Genomic DNA, 14,897 nt, shown 5'->3' with positions numbered 1-14,897 from the left:
TTTACCCAAACTCATGCCCATTGATCGGTGATGCCAACCAACCATCTCATCCTCTGTCGTCCCCTTCTCCTCCTGCCCTCAATCTTTCCCAGCATCAGGGTCTTTTCCAATGAGTCAGCTCTTTGCATCAGGTGGCCAAAGTATTGCAGTTTCAGTTTCAGCATCAGCCCTTCCAATGAACACCCAGAACCGATCTTTAGGATGGACTGGTTGGATCTCCTTTCAGTCCAAGGGACTCTCAAGAGTTGTCTCCAACACCACAGTTCAAAAGCATCAATTCTTCTGTGCTCAGCTTTCTTTATAGTCCAACTCTCACATCCATACATGACTACTTGAAAACCCATAGCCTTGACTAGACGGACCTTTGTTGGCAAAGTAATGTCTCTGTTTTTGAATATGCTATCTAGGTTGGTCATAACTTTCCTTCCAAGGAGTAAGTGTCTTTTAATTTCATGGCTGCAATCACCATCTGCAGTGATTTTGGAGCCCATAAAAATAGTCAGCCACTGTTTCCACTGTTTCCCCATCTATTTGCCATGAAGTGATGGGACCGGATGCCATGATCTTCGTTTTCTGAATGTTGAGTTTTAAGCCAACTTTTTCACTCTCCTCTTTCACTTTCATCAAGAGGCTCTTTAGTTCTTCTTCACTTTCTGCCATAAGGGTGGTGTCATCTGCATATCTGAGGTTATTGATATTTCTCCCAGCAATCTTGATTCCAGCTTTTGCTTCCTCCAGCCCAGCGTTTCTCATGATGTACTCTGCATATAAGTTAAATAAGCAGGGTAACAATATACAGCCTTGACATACTCCTTTTCCTATTTGGAACCAGTCTGTTGTTCCATGTCCAGTTCTAACTGCTGCTTCCTGACCTGCATACAGGTTTCTCAAGAGGCAGGTCAGGTGGTCTGGTCTTCCCATCTCTTTCAGAATTTTCCACAGTTTATTGTGGTCCACAAAGTCAAAGGCTTTGGCGTAGTCAATGAACCACATGACCGAGCAATTCCACTCCAGGCATACCCAGAGAAAACAATACCTCAAAAAGCTATATACACCCTAATGTTCATTGAAGCACTACTTACAACAGACAGGACATGGAAGAAATCTAAATGTCCATCAGTAGAGGAACGGATAAAGAAGATGTGCTACATATATGTAATTGAATATTATTCAACCAAAAAAAAAAAAATAATGCCACTTGCAGCAACATGAATGGACCTGCTGCTACTGCTGCTGCTAAGTTGCTTCAGTCATGTCCAACTCTGTGCAGCCCCATAGACGGTAGCCAACCAGGCTCCCCCATCCCTGGGATTCTCCAGGCAAGAACACAGGAGTGGGTTGCCATTTCCTTCTCCAATGCATGAAAGTGAGAAGTGAAAGTGAAGTCACTCAGTCGTGTCCGACTCTTAGCGACCCCATGGACTGCAGCCTACCAGGCTCCTCTGTCCATGGGATTTTCCAGGCAAGAGTACTGGAGTGGAGTGCCATTGCCTTCTCCGTGCCATTAGAGATAGTCAAACTGAGTGAAGTCAGACACACACAAAAAACAAATATCATATGATATTGCTTGTATGTGGAATCTAATAAAAGGTTACAAATGAGCTTATTTACAACACATAAGTAGAGTTACAGGTGCAGAAAACAACCTTACAGTTACTGGGGGATAAAGAGGGGAAGGACAAATTGAGAGACTGGGATTGACATCATATTACTATCTATATATGAGGTAGATAATGAATATGAACTTACTGTACAGCTCAGGGAACTCTACCCAATACTCTGTAGTGACCTATATGGGAAAATCTAAAAAAAAAAGAATGGACATATGTATATGTATAACTGATTCACTTTGCTATACACCTAAAACTAACACAACATGGTAAATCAACTATATGACAATAAAACTAAAAATAAATAAATGAAATATAACAGAACCACTGAAAATTTGACTTTTCAAATACCACTCTTTTACTATCAGTATTTCCATATAAAATCTTAAATTATCAACCTGGCTTTTATTTTCATCTGTCTTTCAAATCCCCCTAATGTTAGCTAATATTCTTTTTCTAAACAATATTAATATTTATATTTTTTTGTTAAGTTCTACCCTTATGTGTTTTTAACATATATTTCACAACCTCATTCCTTCTAAAAACTAATTTTTAATTTTGGTATTTTTCATCTTTGATTCACTTAGCTTTCTTCTCTTCATTGGAATACCTTGCTCTTTCCTTCATTTTTCTTATCTCTATTCCCTCTTTCCCTCTTTCCCTCCTTCTCTTTTTCCCTTCCTTCCTTCTCCCTTCTCTCCCACCCTTCCCTTCACCTTTCCTTCCTTCCTCCTTTCCCCTTTTGTCCATTCTTATGGACATTCTTTTCTTCCCTTTTCTTTCTTTTTTTCTCCTATCTTTTCCCTTTCTCTTTAAGGTTCCCTGGGAAATTTCTATTCACCCCTTTCTGTACCCATAAAGAGCTCAGTTAATTCACAGGACTTCCAAATATTCATTTTCTACTTTGACACTTCACATCTCACATGTCTCTAGTCTTATCATCTTCAGTTTATCTTTAAAAAGTTGTCTTCATTTTTCTATCTAATCAAAGTCTGGTGAGGTGAGGTGTTAGTCTCTCAGTCATGTCCTACTCTTTGCGAGCCCACTAGGCTCCTCTGTCCATGGAAATCTCTAGGCAAGAATAATGGAGCGGGTTGCCATTCCCTTCCAGCAGATCTTCTCAATTCAGGGATCAAACCTGGGTCTCCTGCACCGCAGGCAGATACTTTACCACTGAGCCACCAGGGAAGCCCCAAAGTCTAAAAATGAGTCAAATACAAGTTTTAATCTGTGCATAAAATAATTATAACATTCCACTCTTTCCCCATTCTGATTTTGGCATCACCATTATCCAGATTTTTAATATCCAAAGTCTTGGTCATCTTTACATGTTTTATTTCTTCCATGAATGAAATACTTCACTAACAAGTATACTGACTTTTAAAAATTTTGAGCATCATTGCTATCTCCATTACTTTTCTGTTTTTGTATTTATGACTAAATCTCTAATTCTTATCAGTTCACACTGAGCCATCATATGACATTTTTTTTTTTCTGATTTCTTTGCATGTAAGAGTGACAAGTCCAAAAACCAAGTATTATGAAGACACACGGAAGTAAATGAGACTATCAAGAGAAGAGCTGATTAAGGGAAATGATATTACTTCTCTTTTCACTCCCAACTGTGGCATCGCATGGCACCTACTTTTCTTTCTTAGGTTCCTGCTTTTACTATATTTATATTTTTCTCTAGTATTACTTAATTTTCCTAACCTACCAGAAAACAAAAAAGAAAGACGACAGTACTGTGAGGTATTGTCAAATGATGGTTTCTACAAACATCACTAAAACAACCTACTGATAAGACAAAGTTGGGTTCATTGCTTACCAATGCAGGGAGGGCACAACCTTGACAGTCTTACTAGTGTACCAGAGGTAAAGAGCAAAAACTTGGCTTTTTGAAGTCTGGTTTAAAATCTTCTAATCCAGGGATGTGGTTTATATTGAGTAGAAATGATAAAACAGTAATTTAGGATTTATAGATAGGAAAAGAATACAGTTTTGAGTCAAGGAGTTTCAAGAATTAGGATATAAACTATCTTTCAAAACTTTCTCTTAAATAATTGATTTTTTCAAAAAATTCCTCAGAAGAATAACAAATCACTTGTAGCTTTCATCTTCCAAGGCAAGAGTTTCCTAGGATAATAAAGATATGTCGAACTTTTTTCATAAAGAAATTCCTTGTCTTCATAGAGAAGAATTTAAAGCATACAAGGTTTTAACACTTATACTACAACTGCAAAAATAAAATTTTATGAGAAAAATAGAGTATAAAACCTTTTACTTCTTGGAAACATGTACTTCTGCTTTTTTTCCAAACTCAAGAAACCTGTGTTTTTAGTAGTTTCACTTTAGAGAAAACTCAAAAATCTAAATCAAAGTCACAAGCTCAAATGCCTAGATGGGCCAGGACCAAAACATCAGTGGGTCAGGATGTGGGTTCCCAAGGACTGTGGAACCAAGAAGTTGGTAAGAACTGGAGGAACCAAGAATTTGAAAGCTTTCTCCATTTAAAAGCATTTATATCCAAATCAAAACATTTTAAACCATGTCATAGTTGAACAGAATCTATCTTCAGGCCACCATTTTGCAATCTTTCTACAGTCAAAAAGACTGTGAAGATTTATCAGATGTTTCATGTCTATTAGAAAATCGGGAAAATGCTTGAAAGTGTCCATTCAGCCATTTGGCTCAGACGGTAAAGAATCTACTTGCACTTCAGGAGACCTAGGTTCAATTACTGGGTTGGGAAGACCCGCTGGAGAAGAGAAAGGCAACTCACTCCAGTATTCTTGCTTGGAGAATCCCATGCTCAGAGGAGCCTGGCATGCTATAGTCCATGGGGTCTAAAAGAGTCAGAAACAACTAATGACTAACACTTTCATCCAGCTGTTTAGCATCAGATATGTGCAGCCCCAAAGTGTAGATAGAGCCTTATGACTAACCCCATCCAGTTCATGGAAAGGATTAAGTATCTCAAAGTTCTATAGTGACATGGAGAAGCATAATGCTAATCCTGGCTGTTCAGACCAACATGAGAGGATAAAAAGCTACAACTAACTTGGGACAACTTCAGCTCTTTTGATTATGGAAGAGACTCTTTCTTTAGTAAAGCAAACAAAATTTGACAAGTGCTTTTATTTTCATATATTTTCGTTTGTTTTTCAACATTGATAAGTATTTAAAAGCATTTAAAAGCCTGTCGTTTTTCACAAAATCATTATCCTTCACTGGAGTTTTGAAAGAAGAAAAGTAATTGAGGGAAAAAAATGCTGGCAATCCTTGTCACTAGACTGATGAAGTCAGCTATTATTCTCCAGCATGACTCCTGGAGTGACTACTTAAATGATCATTTGGTTCTTGGTGTCAATGAGTTTTCATATCTGGCTCTTTTGGTGTATGCAGCTTCAGAAATTATATATGACATGTTGATTATATTATGCAGCAGGAAATGCTGTAGTGATCTACTTTGCCCAACGCTCAGTCTCATTTCCATCAGCAAGAAAAATCTCTCAGAGCCTTTTAAAGGACAAGCTGCCAGCCAAAACCCCAAACACAATTAAATTGTGGCATAAAAAATATAGTACACCCAATTAAACCAGGATAGTTAGTGAAGGTAATTTGTCAGTCATGTGAATGCCCTTTGTCTCTGATCACTCTGTTTGTTTATGGGCTGATCTAGAAAATCATACAATTCATACTTCCGTTAAGAAACTCAATCACTGGGCTCCATGTGGTTTAAAGTGTTTTAGTATTTCATTTAAGATAATCTGTTTCAGGCTAAGTCATTCCTTCAGGTGTATCTGCCAGTTGAGCAGTCTGCATCTTTTGGACACCACTACCTTAGCATTTAGACAACCTAGACAGCATATTAAAAAACAGAGACATTACTTTGCCAACAAAGGTCCATCTAGTCAAGGCTATGGTTTTTACCCGTGGTCATGTATGGATGTGAGAGTTGGACTGTGAAGAAAGCTGAGCACAGAAGAATTGATGCTTTTGAACTGCGGTGTTGGAGAAGACTCTTGAGAGTCCCTTGGACTGCAAGGAGATCCACCCAGTCCATCCTAAAGGAGTTCAGTCCTGGGTGTTCATTGGAAGGACTGATATTGATGCTGAAACTGCAATACTTTGGCCACCTGATGCGAAGAGCTGACTCATTTGAAAAGACCCTGATGCTGGGAAAGATTGAGGGCGGGAGGAGAAGGGGACGACAGAGGCCGAGATGGTTAGATGGCATCACTGACTCGATAGACGTGGGTTTGGGTGGACTCCAGGAGTTGGTGATGGACAGGGAGGCCTGGTGTGCTGCAGTTCATGGGGTCGCAAAGAGTCAGACATGACTGAGTGACTGAACTGAACTGAACCTTAGCATTTAGGTGGCATAGTGGTAAAGAATCTGACTACCAGTGCAGGAAAGGCAAGAGACGCAGGTTCAACCCCTGAGTCAGGAAGATCCCCTGGAGTAGGAAATGGCAACCCACTGCAGGACTGTTGCCTGGAAAATTCCATGGACAGAGAGGCCTGGTGGGCTACACTCCATGGGGTGGCAAAGAGTTGGACATGACTGCATGACTGAGCAAGCATCTTAGCATTTGCCACTGGCCTCCTTGAAATGTGGAAAGAGCAATATGCGCATCCTCCATAATGACAATGAAAGTCACATAATTGATTCATCACTATTCATTTCCAGAAGAAAAGGTAACTGTCACTGAACTCTAATCACACAGCACAACACGAGCTAACCTTTAAGTGTAGAGGGCAGTAGAAAGGTGGGTAAGGGTTGGCAGCTGTCATTCTAAGCCAAGGAAAATCTCTTAGAGATGCATACATTCTCTAATCTGACTGCTTTCAGAAGGCTGCCTGGTGTCTCCTGACTAATGTACAAAGGAAGCAGAGACACTCCTTCTTCATGATGCTCCCCTAAATTGATTTGTCATCTGAAGTCACTTCTGTTTCATACTGGGTCTCCTCACAGTGCTGGCTACGGTATCCATAACATAAAGTCACTTCAGTCTGTTGAACGCATTCCTCACTTAACTGCTTTTTGGTGATACAAAGGATCCATATGTTTCAGACAATTTAGAGCCAGGTGGAAGCATTTTATCATTGAAAAGAAATTGTAGTGAATAAGAAGTGAACCAGGGGATCTTGGTGTTCTATCATTTATGAATAGGTCAGAACAACAACAACACAAAAAATGCATACACAATTGTTAGGAAACTGAGGGAGATAAGATGATTTTCTATTATTTTTATTTATTTATACATTTATGTGCTAGATATTTCTTTTGGACCACAGGTCTGAAACTAATCTATTTTTACTTTTATTTTTTATTTGACCAACTTTATTGAAATGTACATACTGTAAAAGGCGCCCATTAAGTATTCCTACCTTTAGAATATTTGTAGATACATATGTTCATTACCACAGTCAAAGGGTGTTGTCACTTCTAAACAAAACTCCTCTACTCTTTAGATGTCATTGCTAATCTTCCTATCTTCCTCTAGTCTCCAGCCTTGGAAAGTCACTAATCTTTCTAGTTCCTTGTCCTGGTCTTTCAAATGAAAAGAATTAGATAATATATGGTCTTTTGAAAAGCTCAGCATAATTTTTTCAAAGGATAACTGTGAATCAATGTTTTCTTTAACATCAGAATAACATACTACTGATCGGATAAAACGTTGTTTACTCATACATCTGTTAATATACATTTAAATGTTACTGCCTTTTGGCTACTATGATTTATATTACTATAAAATTCATGTATAAATTTTGGTCAAACACGTGTTTTAATTTTCTTGGACTAAATGCCCCCGAGGAGTGGGAATGATGGGTCATATGATAATTCTAGGTTTACTATTTGGTGATAGCCTAGACCTCATTCCAGAGTGGCTTTTCCATTTTGTATTCATTCCACCCTGTATGAGAGTTTAAATTTTTCCATATATCTTTGATAAAATGTACGATTTTTGATTCAAAAACTTGAATTTTTATTTTCTACCTCATTTTGATTTTGGTCATCGTAATTGTTATCAAGTGGTATCTCATTGTAGTTTTGATTTGCAGCTCCTCGTTGGAACTAATCTATAATAGATCTAACCTAGAATAATGTAAGTTTTAGAAGTTAGAGAGTTGATCTATCAACTAACAGTTTACAGAACACATCAATGGAGGAATCCAATGCTGTCATCCTAGAGAAGTACACAACTGGCCCTACCCTGGAATCTCCGGCTTGGTCCCTTTACCCCTACCATACTTCCCAAACTCCACTATTCTGAAGACCAAGGATCTTTGTTCTCTCAATGCCAAGCCTAGTGTCTGGCCCAAAGTAGTTTTTCTGAAAGAAACCAAAGAGGAAAAATTCTTAACTGTAATAAAAATCATGAAGTTAAAATTATGAAAGTGAATTATCAGTTTAATTATGGCATGACTGAAAATCAAATTCCTATTAAAACAGATATTGCATTGAAAAATAACCACTCCTGTAACTTTACTGTAGTCAAAATCAACACACAGAAATCCCTTGCATTCCTATACACTAATAATGAGAAAACAGAAAGAGAAATTAAGGAAACAATTCCATTCACCATTGCAACGGAAAGAATAAAATACTTAGGAATATATCTACCTAAAGAAACTAAAGACCTATATATAGAAAACTATAAAACACTGGTGAAAGAAATCAAAGAGGACACTAATAGATGGAGAAATATACCATGTTCATGGATTGGAAGAATCAATATAGTGAAAATGAGTATACTACCCAAAGCAATTTATAGATTCAACGCAATCCCTATCAAGCTACCAACAGTATTCTTCACAGAGCTAGAACAAATAATTTCACAATTTGTATGGAAATACAAAAAACCTCGAATAGCCAAAGCTATCTTGAGAAAGAAGAATGGAACTGGAGGAATCAACCTACTTGACTTCAGGCTCTACTACAAAGCCACAGTTATCAAGACAGTATGGTACTGGCACAAAGACAGAAATATTGATCAATGGAATAAAATAGAAAGCCCAGAGATAAATCCACGCACATATGGACACCTTATCTTCGACAAAGGAGGCAAGAATATACAATGGATTAAAGACAATCTCTTTAACAAGTGGTGCTGGGAAATCTGGTCAACCACTTGTAAAAGAATGAAACTGGACCACTTTCTAACACCATACACAAAAATAAACTCAAAATGGATTAAAGATCTAAACGTAAGACCAGAAACTATAAAACTCCTAGAGGAGAACATAGGCAAAACACTCTCCGACATACATCACAGCAGGATCCTCTATGACCCACCTCCCAGAATATTGGAAATAAAAGCAAAAATAAACAAATGGGACCTAATTAACCTTAAAAGCTTCTGCACATCAAAGGAAACTATTAGCAAGGTGAAAAGACAGCCTTCAGAATGGGAGAAAATAATAGCAAATGAAGCAACCGACAAACAACTAATCTCAAAAATATACAAGCAACTCCTACAGCTCAACTCCAGAAAAATAAACGACCCAATCAAAAAATGGGCCAAAGAACTAAATAGACATTTCTCCAAAAAAGACATACAGATGGCTAACAAACACATGAAAAGATGCTCAACATCACTCATTATCAGAGAAATGCAAATCAAAACCACTATGAGGTACCATTTCACACCAGTCAGAATGGCTGCGATCCAAAAGTCTACAAGCAATAAATGCTGGAGAGGGTGTGGAGAAAAGGGAACCCTCTTACACTGTTGGTGGGAATGCAAACTAGTACAGCCACTATGGAGAACAGTGTGGAGATTCCTTAAAAAACTGGAAATAGAACTGCCTTATGATCCAGCAATCCCACTGCTGGGCATACACACTGAGGAAACCAGAAGGGAAAGAGACACGTGTACCCCAATGTTCATCGCAGCACTGTTTATAATAGCCAAGACATGGAAGCAACCTAGATGTCCATCAGCAGATGAATGGATAAGAAAGCTGTGGTACATATACACAATGGAGTATTACTCAGCCATTAAAAAGAATACATTTGAATCAGTTCTAATGAGGTGGATGAAACTGGAGCCTATTATACAGAGTGAAGTAAGCCAGAAGGAAAAACATAAATACAGTATACTAACGCATATATATGGAATTTAGAAAGATGGTAACAATAACCCGGTGTACGAGACAGCAAAAGAGACACTGATGTATAGAACAGTCTTATGGACTCTGTGGGAGAGGGAGAGGGTGGGAAGATTTGGGAGAATGGCAATGAAACATGTAAAATATCATGTAGGAAACGAGTTGCCAGTCCAGGTTCGATGCACGATGCTGGATGCTTGGGGCTGGTGCACTGGGACGGCCCAGAGGGATGGTATGGGGAGGGAGGAGGGAGGAGGGTTCGGGATGGGGAACACATGTATACCTGTGGTGGATTCATTTTGATATTTGGCAAAACTAATACAATTATGTAAAGTTTAAAAATAAAATAAAATTGGAAGAATAAAAAAAAAAAAAGAAACTGAGGCCAAAAAAGATTAAATAACTTTCCACAATCACACAGCTAGTAAGTGACTGGGCTATAATTTGAAGGTTTGTGTGTTTGACTCCCGAACCCAAGCCTTTATTAATTTGTTGCCCTCATGGTAAGGAGGAAAATATTAGGTCAAAATATAAAATGACTGACACTGTACAATTTTTACTTTACATATGGCAATTTACTGTGTTTTAACCCAATAAAAAAAAGTTTAAAACTAAAAAAAAATAAAACTAAAAAAAAATAAAATTAAAAAAAAAAAAAAAGAAAAATAACCACTCAATTCAGATATCTCAAAGTATAATTTGGGAATTATCTGCATCAGATTTCCCTTAGTGTCCCCATTTCAGCCTTACTGAAGTTGAACATCTAGGATTAGGCCTTGGTAATTTAAATGTTTAATACAATCCATAGATGGTTCATATTACTTCATATTCACACTGAAGTTGGAAAAAAAAAAAAAAAAACTACTGTTGTTAAGGCTCTAGCAAGGATCTTCAAATAATTTCTAGTGGGATGCTTCTTTTGTCTTACCTAAATAACTAGAGGTAGGTCAAAATTTTTTGGTACTCCCTGATGGCTCAGACATTAAAGAATCTGCCTGCAATGCAGGAGACCCAGGTTCAACCCCTGGATAGGGAAGATCCCCTGGAGAAGGGAATGGCTATTCTCTCCAATATTCTTGCCTGGAGAATTCCATAGAGAGTGGAGCCTGGTAGGCTGTAGTCAGTGGGGTTGCAAAGAATCAGACATGACTGAGCAATTAACACATAGGCAGGTCACGGTAATACTGAGTGCCTGTGTAGACAGGGAAATCTCAACCAGCTAGAATCAGGAATGTCCACGGAAGTCACAAAGAGATGGACAAAACTTGGCAACTGAACAATAATAGCAACAACAAAAGGGAGCAGATAAAAGAGTTGTCCAGTTGTCTCCCTGTCTGGGCCTGATATTCTATTGAACCATAGAAATTTGGGCATAGCACTAACCCTCATCTGTAAGAGTTGCTATCTTCCCTATTATTACAAACAAAGAGGTTTTCCTCAGAGGGAACTATTTTTCCTTTTTTTTTTTTTTTTTCCAAATCAACAACAAACTTATTTCTTACTGGCAGTTAGACTTTGTAATCAGTTAAGTTCAGTTCAGTTGCTCAGTCGTGTCTGACACTTTGCGATCCCATGGACTGCAGCACACCAGGCCTCCCTGTCCATCACCAATTCCTGGAGTTTACTCAAACTCATGTCCATTGAGTCGGTGATGCCATCCAACCATCTCATCCTCTGTCATCCCCTTCTCCCACTTTCAATCTTTCCCAGCATCAGGGTCTTTTCCAGTAAGTCAGCTTTTTGTATCAGGTGGCTAAAGTATTGGAGTTTCAGCTTCAACATCAGTCCTTCCAATGAATACTCAGGACTTATCTCCTTTAGGATGGACTGGGTGGATCTCTGTGCAGTCCAAGGGACTCTCAGAGACTTCTCCAACACCACAGTTCAAAAGCATCAATACTTCACTGCTTAGCTTTCTCTATAGTCCAACTCTCAAATCCATACATGACTACTGGAAAAACCATAGCCTTGACCAGATGTACCTTTGTTGGCAAAGAAATGTCTCTGCTTTTTAATACGCTGTCTAGTTTGGTCATAACTTTCCTTCCAAGGAGTATCTTTTAATTTCATGGCTGCAGTCACCACCTGCAGTGATTTTAGAGCCCCCCAAAATAAAGTCTCACTGTTTCCATTGTTTCCCCATCTATTTGCCATGAAGTGATGGGACCAGATGCCATGATCTTAGTTTTCTGAATGTGGAGCTTTAAGCCAATTTTTAACTCTCTTTCACTTTCATCAAGAGGCTTTTAAAGTCTTCTTCACTTTCTGCCATAAGGGTGGTGTCATCTGCATATGTAGACTTTGCATTATAGATTTCAATTTATTTCATAGTCTGTGTTAAAGGAGTAATTAAATTAAAATATGAGTCACTCTAAAGGTAAGCCTGTACAAAGTCTGAAACTACATAATGTTTTTAAAAATTGTGGTATTTATTCATTTAGTCATGTGTACTTTTCTAACATATTTTAAGTTTCATTGAGTATAATTGACACAATAAACTGCACATATACAAGTATACAATTTGATAAATTTTTACATTGCTATACACCCATGAAACCATCAGCACAATCAAGATAGTGAACACAGCCATCAACCTGCAAAATTTTCTTGTGTATTTTTGTAATTTTTCCCTTCTCTTCTTCACTCATTCCAGCCTACCTCCACTTCCATAACTTAATTCACTCATAAGCTTTCTGTCACTATAGAGTAGTTTATCTATAGTTTTTCATAAATGAAATCATATAGTATGTTCCTTTTGTTGTCTGGCTTCTTTCACTCAGCATAATTATTTTGATATCCATCCACTATATGTCAATGGCTTATTCCTTTTTATGAGTGAGCAGTATCCCATGGTATAAATATACCACCATTTGCTTAAATATTCATCTCTTGATAAATTTGGTTTTCAGTTTTTGCCTATTACAAATAAAGCTGTTATGAACATTTATGTACATCTTTAAGTGAGTATTTTGTTTCTTTTCTCTTGGGTAAATCCCATGTTGTTTTTAGTTGCTAAGTCATGTCCAACTCTTTTGCAACCCCATGGACTGTAGCCTGCCAAGGTCCACCATCCATGGGATTTCTCAAGCAAGTATACTGGAATGGGCGGCCATTTCCTTCTCCAGGTGATCTTCCTGGATCATGGATCAAACCCACATCTGCTTTAGCAGGCGGATTCTTTCCCATTGAGCAACCTGAGAAGCCCTAGTCTGGATCCCTAGCCTGGATCAAATGGTAGATGTATATTTACTATTATAAGAAGATGTCAAATTATTTCTTCAAAGTGATTTTACGGGAGCATTGTATGAGAGTTTTAGTTTTCCCACATCCTCACCAACATTTGAAACAATCTTATCTTCTAATTTTAGTTATTTCAATAGTTGTATAGCAATATCATATCATGACTTTCATTTGCATTTTCTTCATTAATGATATTGAGCATCTTTTCATTTGCTTATTTCTTATCTATGTATCTTATTTGGTGAGGTATCTGTTCAAATCTTTTTTCTATTTATTTACTGGGTGTCTCATTTTCCTATTAAGATTTGAGAATTTAAGCATTTTGAATAAAATCCTTTATCAGATATGTGTCTTGAAAACATTTCTCCTGTACTGCAGCTGTCTCCTCATTGTCCTAACAGTATTTTTTGGAAGCAATAATTTTAGTTTTGAGGACACCCTTTTTATTAATATTTTCTTTTGGGGGCTGATATACTATTTGTCAATATTTTCGTTTGGGGGCCATACTTTTGGTGTTATATCTAAGAAATTGCTTGCATCGCCAAAAGTCACCTATATTTCCTCTGTTTTCCTCTAGTTTGTGTTTTTGTCTATAATTATTTTTAACGGTGTCTCTTTTGTTTTGTTTTGGTATATTATATAAGTTATGAACCAAAAAAAAGATGACTTCTTCAGAGTGCTGTCTCAATGTCCACATTTCCTAATTAGAACCGGCGGTATTGTTATGATGAAGAACATTAACAAAAATCTCTATGCGGTGACAGAGGCCGAATCCAAACCACAACAATGGAGCTTATGAAGGCAGGGACAGAGGAACACAGGCTGACAGCTGTATAAGCTCTTTCAAGTCATAGTTTCTCCTTCTTTTACACTCCTACTGAGAGACAGACTTTCTACATTCTCTTGCCCTGACCCTATGGAAGTATTTGGAGAAGTCTGAGAACCAGGATTTGGAAGAATGTGCACAGAATTGCTCCTTGGCACTCATTATTAATATACATTTTTTTTTAATCTTCTACACTTCTGAAACAGAAACAGCTCCCCATTCTCATCTCTTGTCCTTTTATCTCCTCAGTCTGCCAATCTTCACAATGAGAAAATCATGGGGAAAAAAGCCAGTAATCAGGGCCAGGGGTATTAGTATATGTGTTTGTGATATGAAACAAAGAGAGGGCATGAAATACTTCCTACCACAATTATGAAAATAAACCTAGCAATCTATAAATTATTTCTGACTTTATTTTAAAATATTTAACTTTGCACCGGTATCCAGCTGCAGTTTCTATGCATAAAACATTCAGCCAAAATAGCATTTTCATTAACAAGATTGACTGTTAATGGGAAAATGTTCATACTACATCATTAAATAAAAAAATTTAGTTTTGCAAAACAACATGTAGTGTTATAAGACTGCTCTGTTAAATTTTGTGTATATTAAAGGACTGAAAATAAATATACAGAAATGATAAAAATATATCTCCTGGATGTAAGAAAGTAATCTTCAAAATTAGTTCTTTGTATTTTCCCATTATTTAAACATATTTTTATAACAAATATTTTCTTTTATAAAATTACATTATGTAAAGTAACTAAATAGCCTTAAAAATCATACTGGAAAACCATAGGCATTTATGTAACCAGAAGTCTATGAAAACCTGCTAAGCTGAGAATTTTCTCTAATAAAATGAATGCTACTCATACCAGCAAAGTCGAGCAACTGTGGGCTAGTAACAATGATATAAAAAACAGAATGCTAAAAACATATCCATTAAAACATTGAATTCTACAATGGATAGATTCAACATTTATTGCTTGTTATTTGGATTGCCCAGTTCACTTTAGGTCCCTTTTAGAATTCCAAAGGATTGCCACAGGAGGACAAGTGCTCCTGCATCATTATTTAATACCCCTCTGTCTTCACATGTTTGA

This window comes from Bos taurus, chromosome 10 (assembly GCF_002263795.3).
Source record: "Bos taurus isolate L1 Dominette 01449 registration number 42190680 breed Hereford chromosome 10, ARS-UCD2.0, whole genome shotgun sequence".
Classification (NCBI taxonomy): Eukaryota; Metazoa; Chordata; class Mammalia; order Artiodactyla; family Bovidae; genus Bos; species Bos taurus.
The sequence above is the reverse complement of the archived record's forward strand: the minus strand, read 5'-3'. Positions refer to the sequence as shown.